The 13,993-nt window shown below is 40.5% G+C and overlaps 2 long non-coding RNA genes across 2 annotated transcripts in view; both read left to right on the top strand.

The window, feature by feature from the left end:
- Positions 1-13,993, top strand: part of LOC123329981 — a 203,552-nt gene that overhangs the window by 112,592 nt on the left and 76,967 nt on the right. The window lies entirely within an intron of this gene.
- The window catches only part of LOC123329982, a 73,528-nt gene continuing 64,215 nt past the window's right edge, over positions 4,681-13,993 (top strand). Inside the window, exon 1 of the long non-coding RNA XR_006545642.2 lies at positions 4,681-5,438. This is a non-coding gene — a long non-coding RNA (uncharacterized LOC123329982). The remainder of the gene's footprint in view (positions 5,439-13,993) is intronic.

Raw genomic sequence — 13,993 nt, 5'->3', positions numbered from 1 at the left:
TTAATCTGCATATTGTCAATTTATTTAATAGACCCAGTTATTGAATATTGGAGAGAAGAGGAGTGTCTTCCTTGTATAAGGAATCACACACACACAATCTAGGTCTGTTGTGATTTATAACAAAACTTTCCTAAAATTTGAATACATTTACATGGACACTGTGATTTCTAAGATGGTACTCTTTCGGGTCATAATTTATTTTAAAATGATGCTAAATAGGATTTTTTTTTAAAAGCAACCAAAGAGTCTAACAGATTTTTGTCCCTCTTGGACACATACCATATTTGGCAGAAAATCTTCCTCATCATAAGAGCTTAAAATAGTACGTGTAACCCTGTGACAGATACTGTATGGTTTCCTCCGTTTGAGAGCCTTTGTGGATGTTAGCAGACTTCCCATCAGTTAGAAACTCTCATAAATCACAAGTTCTTGTTGTCTTGTTAGGTGTTCAGTTCTTGTTGAGTGAAATCCATTTAGAGAACATACACACCTCTGTTTAACTCTTATGCCCTCCAGAGAACCAGCAACAAATATCGGTGTTCTCAGATGACAAAAGGTTTTACTTGGCAAGGGCTGCAGAATCTGAGGCAAAAGCAATCATCAGGGATTTTCCTTAATGATTGTTGTCAATTCATGACTACAGAATCCTTGAGACTCTTGGGTAAATACTGTTACAACGAACACATAATTACTACAAAAGGAATTTCAGTCTTTTTTCATCTGCAATTCCTTTTCTTGAATGAAAAGAGAAGGCCATCTCTTATATTCTGGGAAGTTGATCCCAATGCTCCTTTCACTTTATTTGATGAGAAAAATCTCCAGGTGATGAAGGGCCAGAAACCCGAGGGAGAGGAAAGAACTGGGTTTCTCTGTCCACAGTTTTACTTTCTGTGGCTTGGGGCTATTAACCATTATGGGTTTATTCCCTCTTTTTCTGCCAAATGGGCACCTTAAAGGATTTTTGTGAGGACAAAATGAGATAAGTAATTCAAGTACTTAGCTAATTGTAAGTACTCCATAAATGTTAATTTCTTTACTAGCTACTCAATACAAAGTTATTTTATCATGGTAATAATGCATACTTCTCTCCTAAAGCTATCTCAAAGAGGCTTTTGTGAGCATTGATTTTCCTCGTAAATAAAGACTGATGCTTCCTGTATAGGTAATGATAGATTTGCCTGGCTTCTTACTGCTTTTTGCATTGAGGTGGGACCATGGCTGATACAGGTTGTCAGAATAAGAGGCATTAAAGTAAATTTTTAGGCCCAAAATGGAGTCACTCCTGCCTAGGGTGCCATGTCAGCAAACGGAACATTCATTTTCCTGTAAATGCTCTGCTTGACCATAAACCAGTATTTCCAATCAACCAATCTCTAAATGCCAAGCCAACTCTGGACTTTATGTGTAATTCCTTGATCTTTCTAAGTAAGGTCAGATATGCAGCCCTAGCCAATCAAGCCCTCTTTCTGCCCTGCTGCTTCCAACACTCTGTAAAACTCACTGTTGTCCAAAATCCCCAGGGAAGAGGGCTCCTCTGCTTGGGAGGCCCTGTACTTCCCTAATCCATGGATTGTTTTTCCTAGAATAAAGGACATCAACTTCATTACTAAATTTTAGTTTTTTCATTTGACAGTGTCTACTGGAAAGATGGAAAAAAAAAATCTCTAGTCATGTTCTGAAAGATGTTTGATATTTTTAATAGAATGATTGGAAAACTGTTTTGCTTAACAGCAGGAAGAAGTTAATCTATTCAAATCTCAATCAGCCATTGGATTGAGTCGGTCATGTAGAAATGGAAAGAGTTGTTTAAGTTATTTACTGTTATAGAACACAACCAACCATTGATGGACTAGATTTCCAAACAGGCATGTTTGTGATTTCTTCACTCTACTGCCACTGCTGCGGCTAAGTCGCTTCAGTTGAGACCTAGGTTAAAACATCTTGCTGTTTGCCTCCTATTCTTGACACCCATAGAAATATTTCTTGACTGGAAAATCTCATATTCTTATTAAAAACAAAGGAGTCTAGGAAAAAAAACACAAGTCCTGTAGTACCCCAGATAAAATATTTTTCTTAGGTTTATGCAGATGAATATAAGTTTCTAGCTAGGATATTTCATTGTCAGATTATCCTTTACAATCCCAGGGGGAACTCAGATGTGAGCCAAATTTCAGATTTACAGTAGATCTCCTCGGAAATTATTTTAATAAGACATAACATAATGTACCACTGAGGCTATAATTTACTCTAGTGTTATGTTCTTCTTATAAAAGAGTTAAATAGTTTCTCAGTATAGCTTCTGAATTAGAGAACTTGTCTCTATGTATAATCATTAAATTTTATATAAATGTATATGTGAAATTATATTGTAATCACAAATCATGCACATTAGCATATCAGATGTATCTATTTTGACTTTTACTGGGTCCAGAATGAGTCAGAAGTTCCTTAATTGAGATGGAAGTCTGTATTAAAATAATTTGAACTGTGATTTGGCTAAAAGACCTTTGGACAAGGGTTCAGAAGACCTGGGCCTGCCATGTCCCTTCTCTGGGTCAAGGTAGCCTTGTCTATTAAATGAGTGGGCTCATCTGATGGCCTCAGGCATTTCGATTACAGGAAATCACCTTCGGCACAAGGACTGGAAGGTATCCTTGCTGATGAGGTTTTCTCAAATAAGAAACGCAGTTCTCCCCTTTATATTATTTTAATTGATTTTATGATATAAAATCCTTTCTAAATCTTTTGTCTGGCCTCTTTTCTCCTCACTTAATAATGGTTCGCTTGTTAGTCCTTGTGATAGGTACTAGGGCAAAAATAAAAAATCACAAAATAAATGGAGTTGGAAGGGATCGTGACAGATCATCTGGCCCAGCCATCTGCAAGTGCAGCATGCTTTAGTGTTCACTTGCTCTATAAATAACCAGAGTATCCAGCCAAAGCTGCCTCACTTTAACATGGCCCAGAGTGCTGGTCAAACTTAGGAACTTTCCTTTATTTATCCTTGGAACTCTTTTGCTTGACTTGGCTGTGGTTTCTGGAAAACCATCTGATTCCAGAGTGAAGTCTGAGATGAATAAGTTACAGAAAATTGGGTTCTATAGGTAAGGAAACCAGACAATTTTGCATAAACTGTCTCTGTTTCTACCTCTATCTCTGTTTTTTTTTTTAAATTTTATTTTTAAACTTTACATAATTGTATTAGTTTTGCCAAATATCAAAATGAATCCGCCACAGGTATACATGTGTTCCCCATCCTGAACCCTCCTCCCTCCTCCCTCCCCATTCCATCCCTCTGGGTCGTCCCAGTGCACCAGCCCCAAGCATCCAGTATCGTGCATCGAACCTGGACTGGCAACTCGTTTCATAAATGATATTTTACATGTTTCAATGCCATTCTCCCAAATCTTCCCACCCTCTCCCTCTCTCACAGAGTCCATAAGACTGTTCTATACCTCTATCTCTGTTTTGAGGGCAGTCCTAGCTCTGCCTTCAAACTCTTGTTTCATCCCTATTTCTTTGGGGCTTAAGAAGAGAATGGGCTTCCCTTGTGGCTCAGTTGGTAAAGAATCTGCCTGCAATGTGGGAGACATGGGTTTGATCCCTGTGTTGGGAAGATACTCTGGAGAAGGGAAAGGCTACCCACTCCAGTATTCTGGCCTGGAGAATTCCATACACTGTATATAGTCCATGGGCTTGCAAAGAGTCGGACACGACTGAGTGACTTTCACTTTCTTTAAGGAGGGAATGCATGGAGCTTAGTGCAGTGCTAAGCATGGCGTTTCACTTTCATGCACTGGAGAAGGAAATGGCAACCCACTCCAGTGTTCTTGTCTGGAGAATCCCAGGGACGGGGGAGCCTGGTGGGTTGCCGTCTATGGGGTCACACAGAGTCGGACACGACCCAAGTGACTTAGCAGCAGCAGCAGCAAGCATGGAGTAGGCGCTCCAGAATGGCTTTGCACAGCTTCTGCAATGTAAGTTCCTTATGTCTTGTTTCCTGCTATTTTCTGCACACCTAGAATAGTGCTTACATAGGGGGTGCTTGGTAAATACTTAGTGAACTTACTAACTTGCTTCTGTCTAGTCAGTTGCTTCTCCTTCCTCTATTTTCCTCCGTCCCTCCACTCTTTCTGAATACCCATTTCTCTCTTCTCTCACTTGAAAAAACCAAAGTTATTAAGGGGAAAAGGAGATGGGTAGAGAGGCTCTTCTTTCGACACTGGTCATTGACTAGAAAAATGGAAAATTTTGGTGAGTGCATGCACGGGACAGGATGAAGGAGCTTCTGAGAGACAGATTTCGCCAGCTTATTTGAGAACCAGGATTCCCCATGGAAAAGGCTCACATAAGCTAGTTTATCCCAACCACAAATTCCACCTTGAGATGTTTTAGAGAGGAATGACTGACGGGCTCATATAGAAGCAGCCAGAGGTTAGCAGTTAACTCATGTCTCCACGTTTCCCCCAAAGGCCTCAGTTACCTGGTGGGTACATGGTTCCTTATAGAAGAGGCCTGCCTGGCTTCTTAGAGCATGGGAACCCTAGTCCTTGTGATGGTTCCCTTTCTTTTTCAAGTTCTTTAAGGTCTATATAACATCACTGACTCAATGGACTTGATTTTGAGCAAACTCTGGGAGATAGTGAAGCACAGGAAAGTCTCGTGTGCTGCAGTCCATGGGATCGCAAGGAGTGGGACATGACTTAGTGACTGAACAACAACAAGGTCTATATTTTCCTGTCTTTCATTATAAACTGCCCCAGAGCAGTTTGTAATGTTCATTGACATACCAGGATCTTGTCAGGAGTGTTCAGGCAGTCTTGAGAAGTGCTCCTTTAAATTGTAGAACAAGCTATAAAGCCCTTGCTATGCAGACGTTCCTTACTCCCTCAGCTTGCTGCTTCTCTATGAGCCAAGTGCAAACAATACCTGAGCCATATTAAATTCCTTTTTTCTCCCCAAATCCTTCTTGCTCTCTTGCAATTTCGAAGCCTTTGCAAGTGTCTCATATTCTTCCTGAAATGCCGTTCTCTGACCCTTTATGTGGCACGTCAAAAGTAGACCCCGAAAGATATCCATGTCCTCATCCTTGAACCTGTGAATGTTACCTTCTGTGGAAAACGAATGTAAAGGATCTTTGGATATGTGATGAAGTTAAGGATCTTAACATGGCAAGATAGTCCTTGATTACCTGCGTGGGCTCTAAGTACTATCAGCTGTATATGTTTACGAAGAAGGTAGAGGGAGATTTGACCCGCACAGAGGAGAAGGCACAGTGAAGACGGAGGCGGAGATTTAAGTGGCCTGGGGAGAAGCCAGCGAATTCCAGCAGCTCCCCAGCAGCTGAAAGAAGCAAGGAACTGTTCTCCTGAGAGCCTCCAAGGAGTCGCGGCCCTGCCAGTGTCTGCCTGGGGATACTGACTTCAGCCTTCAGAACCGTGAGTGAGAACATTTCAGTTCTCTTAGCCACCAAGCTTGTGATAATTTGTTTCAAGAAACAGAAGAAATGAATATGTCTTCATTCATACGAGGCTAGCACCTACTTAATCTCAATAGTTCAAGTGTTGCTGCTGCTAAGTCACTTCAGTCGTGTCCGACTCTATGCAACCCCATAGACAGCAGCCCACCAGGCTCCCCCATCCCTGGGATTCTCCAGGCAAGAACACTGGAGTGGGTTGCCATTTCCTTCTCCAATGCATGAAAGTGAGAAGTGAAAGTGAAGTTGCTCAGTGGTGTCCGACTCTTAGTGACCCCATGAACTGCAGCCTATCAGGCTACTCCATCCATGAGATTTTCCAGGCAAGAGTACTGGAGTGGGGTGCCATTGCCTTCTCTGAGTTCAGGTGTTACCTCCTCTAAAGAGTTCTCCCATATCCGCCTTGGGTCCAAGTTATATGAACCTCTTACAGGTTTCCAAGGCATCTTGTGCGCCCTTTCATTAGAGACCCGCACACTTTTACTGTGAACGTCTCTTGTTTATTTCACCCCTCAATCTTGGCAACCTGAGGGGAAGCACTGTGGCTTTCAACGCTGTCTTGTGTGCTGCCGAAGAGGCCACAGGCAGGTTACAGGTTACGTTAGTTGTAAATGTTGATTGGCATGTGACGTCTGTCATTCTTATAGCTGTGTGTAATTCTGGTCAGAATGCAATATTTACCGTATCACACTTTATTTTCAACTTCTGATTGGGGAGATTAATCATCCTCTGTTGTCAGGATTCCTGGGCAAGTTAACCCGGGGGGGTGTGGGGCACTTTACCCTGCAGTTTTCAGCTGAGGCTGCTGTGATGTCCTGGCTTGTGTGGCAGGCTCCACACAGCACTACCCCCTCCCCCACAAAAAACACACACACACACCTTCACACTCCTCTCAGAGGAGGAGTCTGATCTAGCTTGCCTTCTGGCTGGTGTCACTGGGTCAAGACAGGTTACACTGAGTCCTTGTTGCTTCTCTGGTGAAGGGCTCAGCGCAGGTTTTTGCTTAATTCCTTCATGTTCTTTAAGATCTGTGTTTTTCTGCTTTTGGACCCTGGCATTGTTATTGCTGATCCAGGATGTGAAATTTTGTGCCAATGCAGATGATTTGTGCGGGTGAAACAGCCCTATGATAAAGTCTTGCTTTGTGAAGATGAACCTCATGGTGTCATTCAGGTCATGTGATAGAAAGAATGAGTTTCCAGGTTCTAGTCGGAAGGTTGTTGCAGGAATTTGGATATTGAGCCATGAGGATCTGGATTAGGATGATGATGGGGCAAAGAATAAAGTGGGAAGGGATTAAATTAAAACATAGCTATCATTGCTTGCGTTTCCAGTCCATGCTAAAACTACCCAATTCAGACTGGAACTTGAACCCATGTGCAGGGACTTGAACCCATGGTCTTTTAATTGAAATCACACACCTGGTCTCAGGACTTAATGAAGCTCAGGTTCTTAATGGCTTGTCACTGAGTTCAGTGAGAGATAAAGTGATAGGTAAGAAGTGGAATTATTTAGAGAGGGACTTACATTTCATTGATAGAATGAAGTCCATCTCAAAAGGCAAGTAAGCCAGAAAGAAAAACACCAATACAGTATACTAACTCATATATATGGAATTTAGAAAAATGGTAACAATAACCCTGTGTACGAGACAGCAAAAGAGACACTGAAGTATAGAACAGTCTTGTGGACTCTGTGGGAGAGGGAGAGGGTGGGAAGATTTGGGAGAATGGCATTGAAACATGTAAAATATCATGTATGAAACGAGTTGCCAGTCCAGGTTCGATGCACGATACTGGATGCTTGGGGCTGGTGCACTGGGACGACCCAGAGGGATGGAATGGGGAGGGAGGAGGGAGGAGGGTTCAGGATGGGGAACACATGTATACCTGTGGCGGATTCATTTTGATATTTGGCAAAACTAATACAATTATGTAAAGTTTAAAAAAAAAAAAAAGTCAAGAATGATCTTGGGAGATATACACTACACAGGCAAGAGTATGGACCATCTCGGAAGGTGAGAGGCCCCCAAATATTGCGTGGATAGTTTATATGGGCCGGGTAATTTCATAGGCTAATGAGTGGGAGGATTACTGTTACAGGATTATTATTCATAGTTGTAGTATTATAATACAACTCTTTCATGGAAGGGGTGGGACTTTCCAGGAATGAGGCCACTGCCCACTTTGGGCTTTTTATGGTTAGCGTCTAAACCGTCATGACACCTGTGGGTGTGTCATTTAGCATGCTAACGCATTACAATGAGCACATAATGAAGCTCAAGGTCCACTGGAAGTCCGATCTTCCACCATCTTGGATCTAATTGGTTCTAGCCAGTTTTTGTCATGGCATATGGAACACATGTATACCTGTGGCGGATTCATTTTGATATTTGGCAAAACTAATACAGTTATGTAAAGTTTAAAAATAAAAAAAAAAAAAAAAAAAAAAAGAGTGCTCTGTCCCCTTCCCTCCTGTTTCAATACCAGTCTGAATTTTCTATATGAGCATAAATAGTCATTGATATTGAGTTTGCAACTGCTGTGAATTTTTTTAGGATATTAGTGTCTCTCATGGTCCTACTTTAAATTTTTTCTTTCAGAAGTCATGTCTTAGTGGACCTTCTCCAGGCTGCTAGCAAACAGCCCAACCAGGGCCTCAGTCTATCACCTCTTGAAGCTCCAGTCTACTCGTACAGCTCACTCTTCTGGTCCTGTTTTTTCTTTCATTATTCCCAGTTAGGTTAGAACCTTTACTACACAGTTCAGTTCAGTTGCTCAGTCGTGTCCTGTTCTTTGCAACCCCATGGACTGCAGCACGCCAGGCTTCCTTGTCCTTTATCAACTCCCAGAGCTTGCTCAAACTCATGTCCATCGAGTCCATGATGCCATCCAACCATCTCATCTTCTGATGTTCCCTTCTCCTCCTCCCTTCAATCTTTCTCAGCATCAGAGTCTTTTCCAGTGAGTCAGTTTTTTGCATCAGGTGGCCAAAATATTGGAGCTTCAGCTTCAGCATCAGTCCTGCCAATGAATATTCAGGACTAATTTCCTTTAGGATTGACTGGTTTGACCTTGCAGTCTAAGGGACTCTTAAAAGTCTTCTCTAGCACCACAGTTCAAAAGCATCAGTTCTTTGGCATTCGGCTTTCTTTATAGTCCAACTGTCACATCCATACATGACTACTGGAAAAAGCCATAGCTTGGACTAGATGGACCTTTCTTGACAACTAATGTCTCTGCTTTTTAATATGCTATCTAGATTTGTCATAGCTTTTCTTCCAAGGAACAAGTGGCTTTTAATTTCATGGCTGCAGTCACCATTTATAGTGATTTTTGAGCCCACAAAAATAAAGTCTCTCACTGTTTCCATTGTTTCCCCATCTATTTGCCATGAAGTGATGGGACTGGATGCCATGATCTTTGTTTTCTGAATGTTGAGCTTTAAGCCAGCTTTTTCACTCTCCTCTTTCACATTCATCAAGAGGCTCTTTACTTCTTCTTCGCTTTCTGCCATAAGTGTGGTGTCATCTACATATCTGAAGTTGTTGATATTGCTCCTGGCAGGTTTGATTCTAGCTTGTGCTTCATCCATCTGGCATTTCATGTGATGTACTATGAATATAAGTTAAATCAGCAGGGTGACAATATACAGCCTTGACGTACTCCTTTCCCAATTTGGAACCAGTCTGTTTTACCATGACTGGTTCTAGCTGTTGCTTCCTGACCTGCATACAGATTTCTCAGGAGGCAGGTCACGTGGTCTGGTATTCCCATCTCTTGAAGAATTTTCCACAGTTTGTTGTGGTCTACACATAACTGATACCAAATTCATTAAGTAAGATTTTACTGACAGTTCAGGGATAATGGTGGAAAACACCATGGGAATAAATCTTCAACCAGCTATGAGACTTGCATGCTCTTCAACATCTCACAGTCCTAATTGGCCTCTGGCTGGAACCCCCCAAAAGCCCCATCCTCCATACCTCCCCTTTCCCTCTTCCAGGGCTCTGAGTAGCTGCTCTGAAGCCTAAGCCCAATTACCATGTGGCTCAAAGAGGGAGAGGAACTCCTCAAACCATTTTTTGGTTCAAGATGATTGCCTATGGGAATGTCCTTTCCCTTCAGGAGAAACCACCCAAGATCTTGCCCAACAGTGCCCAGCAGACCAACATCTGGGCATTCTGGCTTTGCTGTCTTTTGAAAACCCACAGCATGAGAGCTAAGCACTGCCCAGCATAGCTCCTTTTCACAACTTCTCCTCCAATGTGAATTGAAGACAAAGTCTGTAAGTTTTTCTGGCCATCTTTTCAGTGTCAGATCTCTGTTAACTATAAAAGGCAGTGAAACACCAACAGCAACACAAATCACACAAAACCCCCTCCACAATCACAGGGAGTCATTTGAAACACTGCATCAGTGATACTGAACCCAAACTAACATCCTCTACCCACACCCCACTCTCCTCTCTCCTATCCAGACAATGGCAGATCCTAAACAGAGTCGTCTTTGCTTATCAAAACAGCACACTCAACCTGTCTAAAACAACTTTTCTGAAACTTGAAACAGGTTGATGGTGACTTCAAAGTTTCCTTCAGGATCGATGGATCAATTCTTTACATTTGTGTAATTAAAGGACCCATTCTGCTGACTTCCCCCAGAGAAAGTATGTTCCACAGGTGGGGGCATTTCTGCTGCCACCTCTCAGGAGGCTTACTTAAGAAGACCTCAAGGCTTTGAAATGATAGTTTCCGGGGCTTCTGCTTATTAAGGCTTCAAAAGCCCTGGTATCCAGGCTTTGGTAATAAAATTAACCCTTTCCCAGATAAAGTTCTGGCAGAACACATGGCTCTCTGATACAACAGTTACAGTGTAGAAAGATTAAGGTTTTCAAACCTGGGTCTGTGTGTGCTATTGATAGACTTGTGGTGCTAAGAAGAAAGAGTGGTTTAGGATGATAAGATAAAACTTAGGGTCCAGGTATGGTGAATTTTTTGGGGTCAACTCCAACTCCCAGATGTGGGATTTGGGTGAAGCTCTAGCTATGATTGTTTCCAAAACCAGGAGCAGATGTGGAGAGTCATGCCATCTTTTCTTGTCATTAGAATATAATGAAATAGTTTTTCCTTTATTTTAGGCTATGGAGGTAAGAAATTCAGTAGCTTTTTTTTGCAGTTCAGAGTTCCCCTAAAAATAGGACTTATTCAAGGCTATTTTTTAGAGTAGAATTTTCATCTGAAATGGGATTTTTCAGAATTTACAGTTTTCACAATAGTCCGATTTAGATAAATTAGCAGATGGTTTTAGTGCAATCTTAAAAACTATATTAATTCCATTAATACAAGGTGAAGACACCTGTTAAAAATCATTATCTTTATTGCCCAGTGTTTCTCTAGAATTTGATGATATGAAGTAAGGTCTCATGAATAACACTTAATTCTGTTTTCATCATTATGCATAGTTATGTTACTACTTTATCTGCATACATACAGAATCTAATCCATTAATTGTAATTATAATTTTATTTTAATTACTGAAGTGTTGTATTTTTGAAACTACCCTAGAGGGTCATTTCATTTCCTCAGGTAGTAAGCAAATAGCCATTTCTCACCCTTATTAAAATAACTTGTTTTTTCTTTTCAATGTAAAAAAATTAGTAATAGTGATAATTGTTCTTGGTATTTAATTAATGCATTGCATGTTTGGTCTTGTTAATGAAACATTTTTATTTTTCCTGTTTTTTCTTGCTTCTAGACCTTTCTCTTATTTAGAGGCAAACACATACTTAGCTGATTAACAGTACCCTTTAATCTTTCCACAATGTATTTCTTGATGTCTGTGTTAATCTTTAAATAAGCTTCTTTTTCAATTTCAATATACTGGAAACAAGTCCATTTAGCTTATTAATGACTTATTTATTGACACCTATTTTCTTGTTGGATTAAAAAATAATTATATTGACATATGCTTGATAAACTTCTTAGTAAATCACTTCAATGTTCTTATCTTTCTGTCTTCAATTTAAGATAATGAAAATCAGTCTTCTGTAGGTACACTAAAATGTAACTTTTTCCTACTGAATCTTAATAACCTTCCTGCATCTGTTACCGAGAATGCAATGATTATTTCTTCTTGTTTCAGAAGAAGTTGGTAACGTCTATATTCATTGTCTCCTAAAGTATCCCCAATTTTTCAACATCTTTATTCAGTCTCATTTGAATTTGTGAGAACTTGAGCTTTTCTTTGAAATACATGTATGGAAATTAATGAGTACTGGAGAAAATACTTGGAAGTCATATATCTGTAGAAGAACTGATATCTAGGATATAGAGATAACCCTCAAACCTCAAGAGTAAAGAAACAAGCAATTCAATTAGAAAATGGGCAGAAGACATGGACAGACATTTCACCAAAGAGAAAATGTGGCAGGCAAATAAGCACACATACCCCAAACTGTTCAACGATAGAACCATTAGGGAAGTGCAAATTAGACCACAGGGAGCTCTCACTACACACACACACACACACACACACTAGAACAGCTAAAATCCAAAACAGTGACAGCATCAAATGCTGGCAAGGATGTGGAGAGACTGGGTTAGTCATATATCACTGGTAAATATGAATTGATACAAGCATTCTGGAAAATAGTCTGATTTTTTTTTATACAACTAAATATGCACTTAGCATAAGCCCCGGAATTACACCCATGGCATTAAGTGCAGAGAAATAAAAATCTATATTCAAATGAAAACTTGTACATCAACTTGTACAACAGCATTATTTGTGATAACCCCAGCCTGGAAACAACCCAAATGACACTCGGTAGATGAGTGGTTAAACAGACCTTGGTACATCCATACAATGAAATACTATTCAGCAATGAAGAGGAATAAACTATTGATAATACAGCTTGGATGGATCTGAAGGGCATTTTGCTCAATGGGGGGAAATCAGTCTCAAAAGGTATACATGCTATATGATTAATTTATGTTAGATTCCCAAAATGATAAAACTTGAGACAGAACAGTGGTGGCTGGAGGACAGAAATAGCATTGAGAGGATATTGAGTGGGTATAAATATAAAGCAATTTAATAGCATGAGTGAGTCCCCCTGTGTGATGGAACAGGTCAGGAACACAAATTTTTCATGGAGTCAAATTGCATAGAAACGTGAACACACACATACAGAGGAAAGCATATAAACACTAATGAAAGCTCAGTAAGTTCTGCTGTCTAGCAAATAGCATTGTCCCAATATAAATTTCCTGGTTTGATAAGGTAGAATGGTTACACAACATACAAACATTAGAGAAGCCGGGGGGAAAGGATGAAAGAATTCTATATACTGTTTCTATACACTGTTTTTGTAACTTCTCATGAATCTACAATCATTTTAAGGTACAAATTAAAATAATGAATACTAGAGAACTTACGGAGAAGGCAATGGCAGCCCACTCCAGTACTCTTGCCTGGAAAATCCCATGGACGGAGGAGCCTCGTAGGCTGCAGTCCATGGGGTCGCTAAGAGTCGGACATGACTGAATAACTTCACTTTCACTTTTCACTTTCATGCATTGGAGAAGGCAATGGCAACCCACTCCAGTGTTCTTGCCTGGAGAATCCCAGGGATGGGGGAGCCTGGTGGGCTGCCGTATATGGGGTCACACAGAGTCGGACACGACTGAAGTGACTTAGCATAGCATAGCATAGAGAGCTTAAACCTACTAGCTAGCCATTTCATTCATGAAATATAATTATTTTTATTGCATCTGCAAATCACAGCACAGGATTACTTATGAATTTATTATGGCTTACTATGATAAAATGAAACTAGAAATAAACACTAGTCTCATAGCATATTTGCCTTGTCACATGGAGCAGAACCATACTTTCAGTGTCTGCCCTCTTGGGAGGAAGGGTAAAGGAGTTAGGATCGGAGTTTAATATGATGAGAAGTTGTTACTTGATCTATAAATTAGTAGGAAGTTTATGGAAAACAGGGAGTCCATGCATCACGGTAATTAGCGCTACCTGCTGCAACAAGCAAACTCGTGAAATACCAGTGGCTTACCGTGGTGAAGGTGGCAGCCTGTAGGATGTTTATAAAAGCCAGGCCTAGCAGTAGCTTTCATCACTTTGCTAACATACCCTGGGCCAGAACCTTGTCACCTGGCAAGCTGACTTCAAGGGAGGCTGCAGTCTGTGAAGGGACACGTGAATATTTTGTGAGCACTAATGGTCTCTGCCACAAAGAGGGTGACCTTTGATTTGTGATAGGAATAGTGACAGAGTCACTGATGTTGTCTTGATTATACTTAAAAGTACGTTATTCTAAAAGACAAACTTAAAAGTTATGCTATTGAGTAAGTATATGGTCAATATCGTCTCAAGTTTTCTTTCTGCTGCTAATGAAATGCTCTTTCCCTTGTAAATTGAGACTCTCATTGAGGGAATAATTTGTGCCACAGGTTCTTTAAAATATATCCAATTTTAAAGCATAACCCATAGCCTTCTG

This window comes from Bubalus bubalis, chromosome 17 (genome assembly GCF_019923935.1).
Source record: "Bubalus bubalis isolate 160015118507 breed Murrah chromosome 17, NDDB_SH_1, whole genome shotgun sequence".
NCBI classification, from domain to species: domain Eukaryota; kingdom Metazoa; phylum Chordata; class Mammalia; order Artiodactyla; family Bovidae; genus Bubalus; species Bubalus bubalis.
Note: the sequence above shows the minus strand (reverse complement) of the source record. Positions and strands in the feature narration are given on the sequence as shown.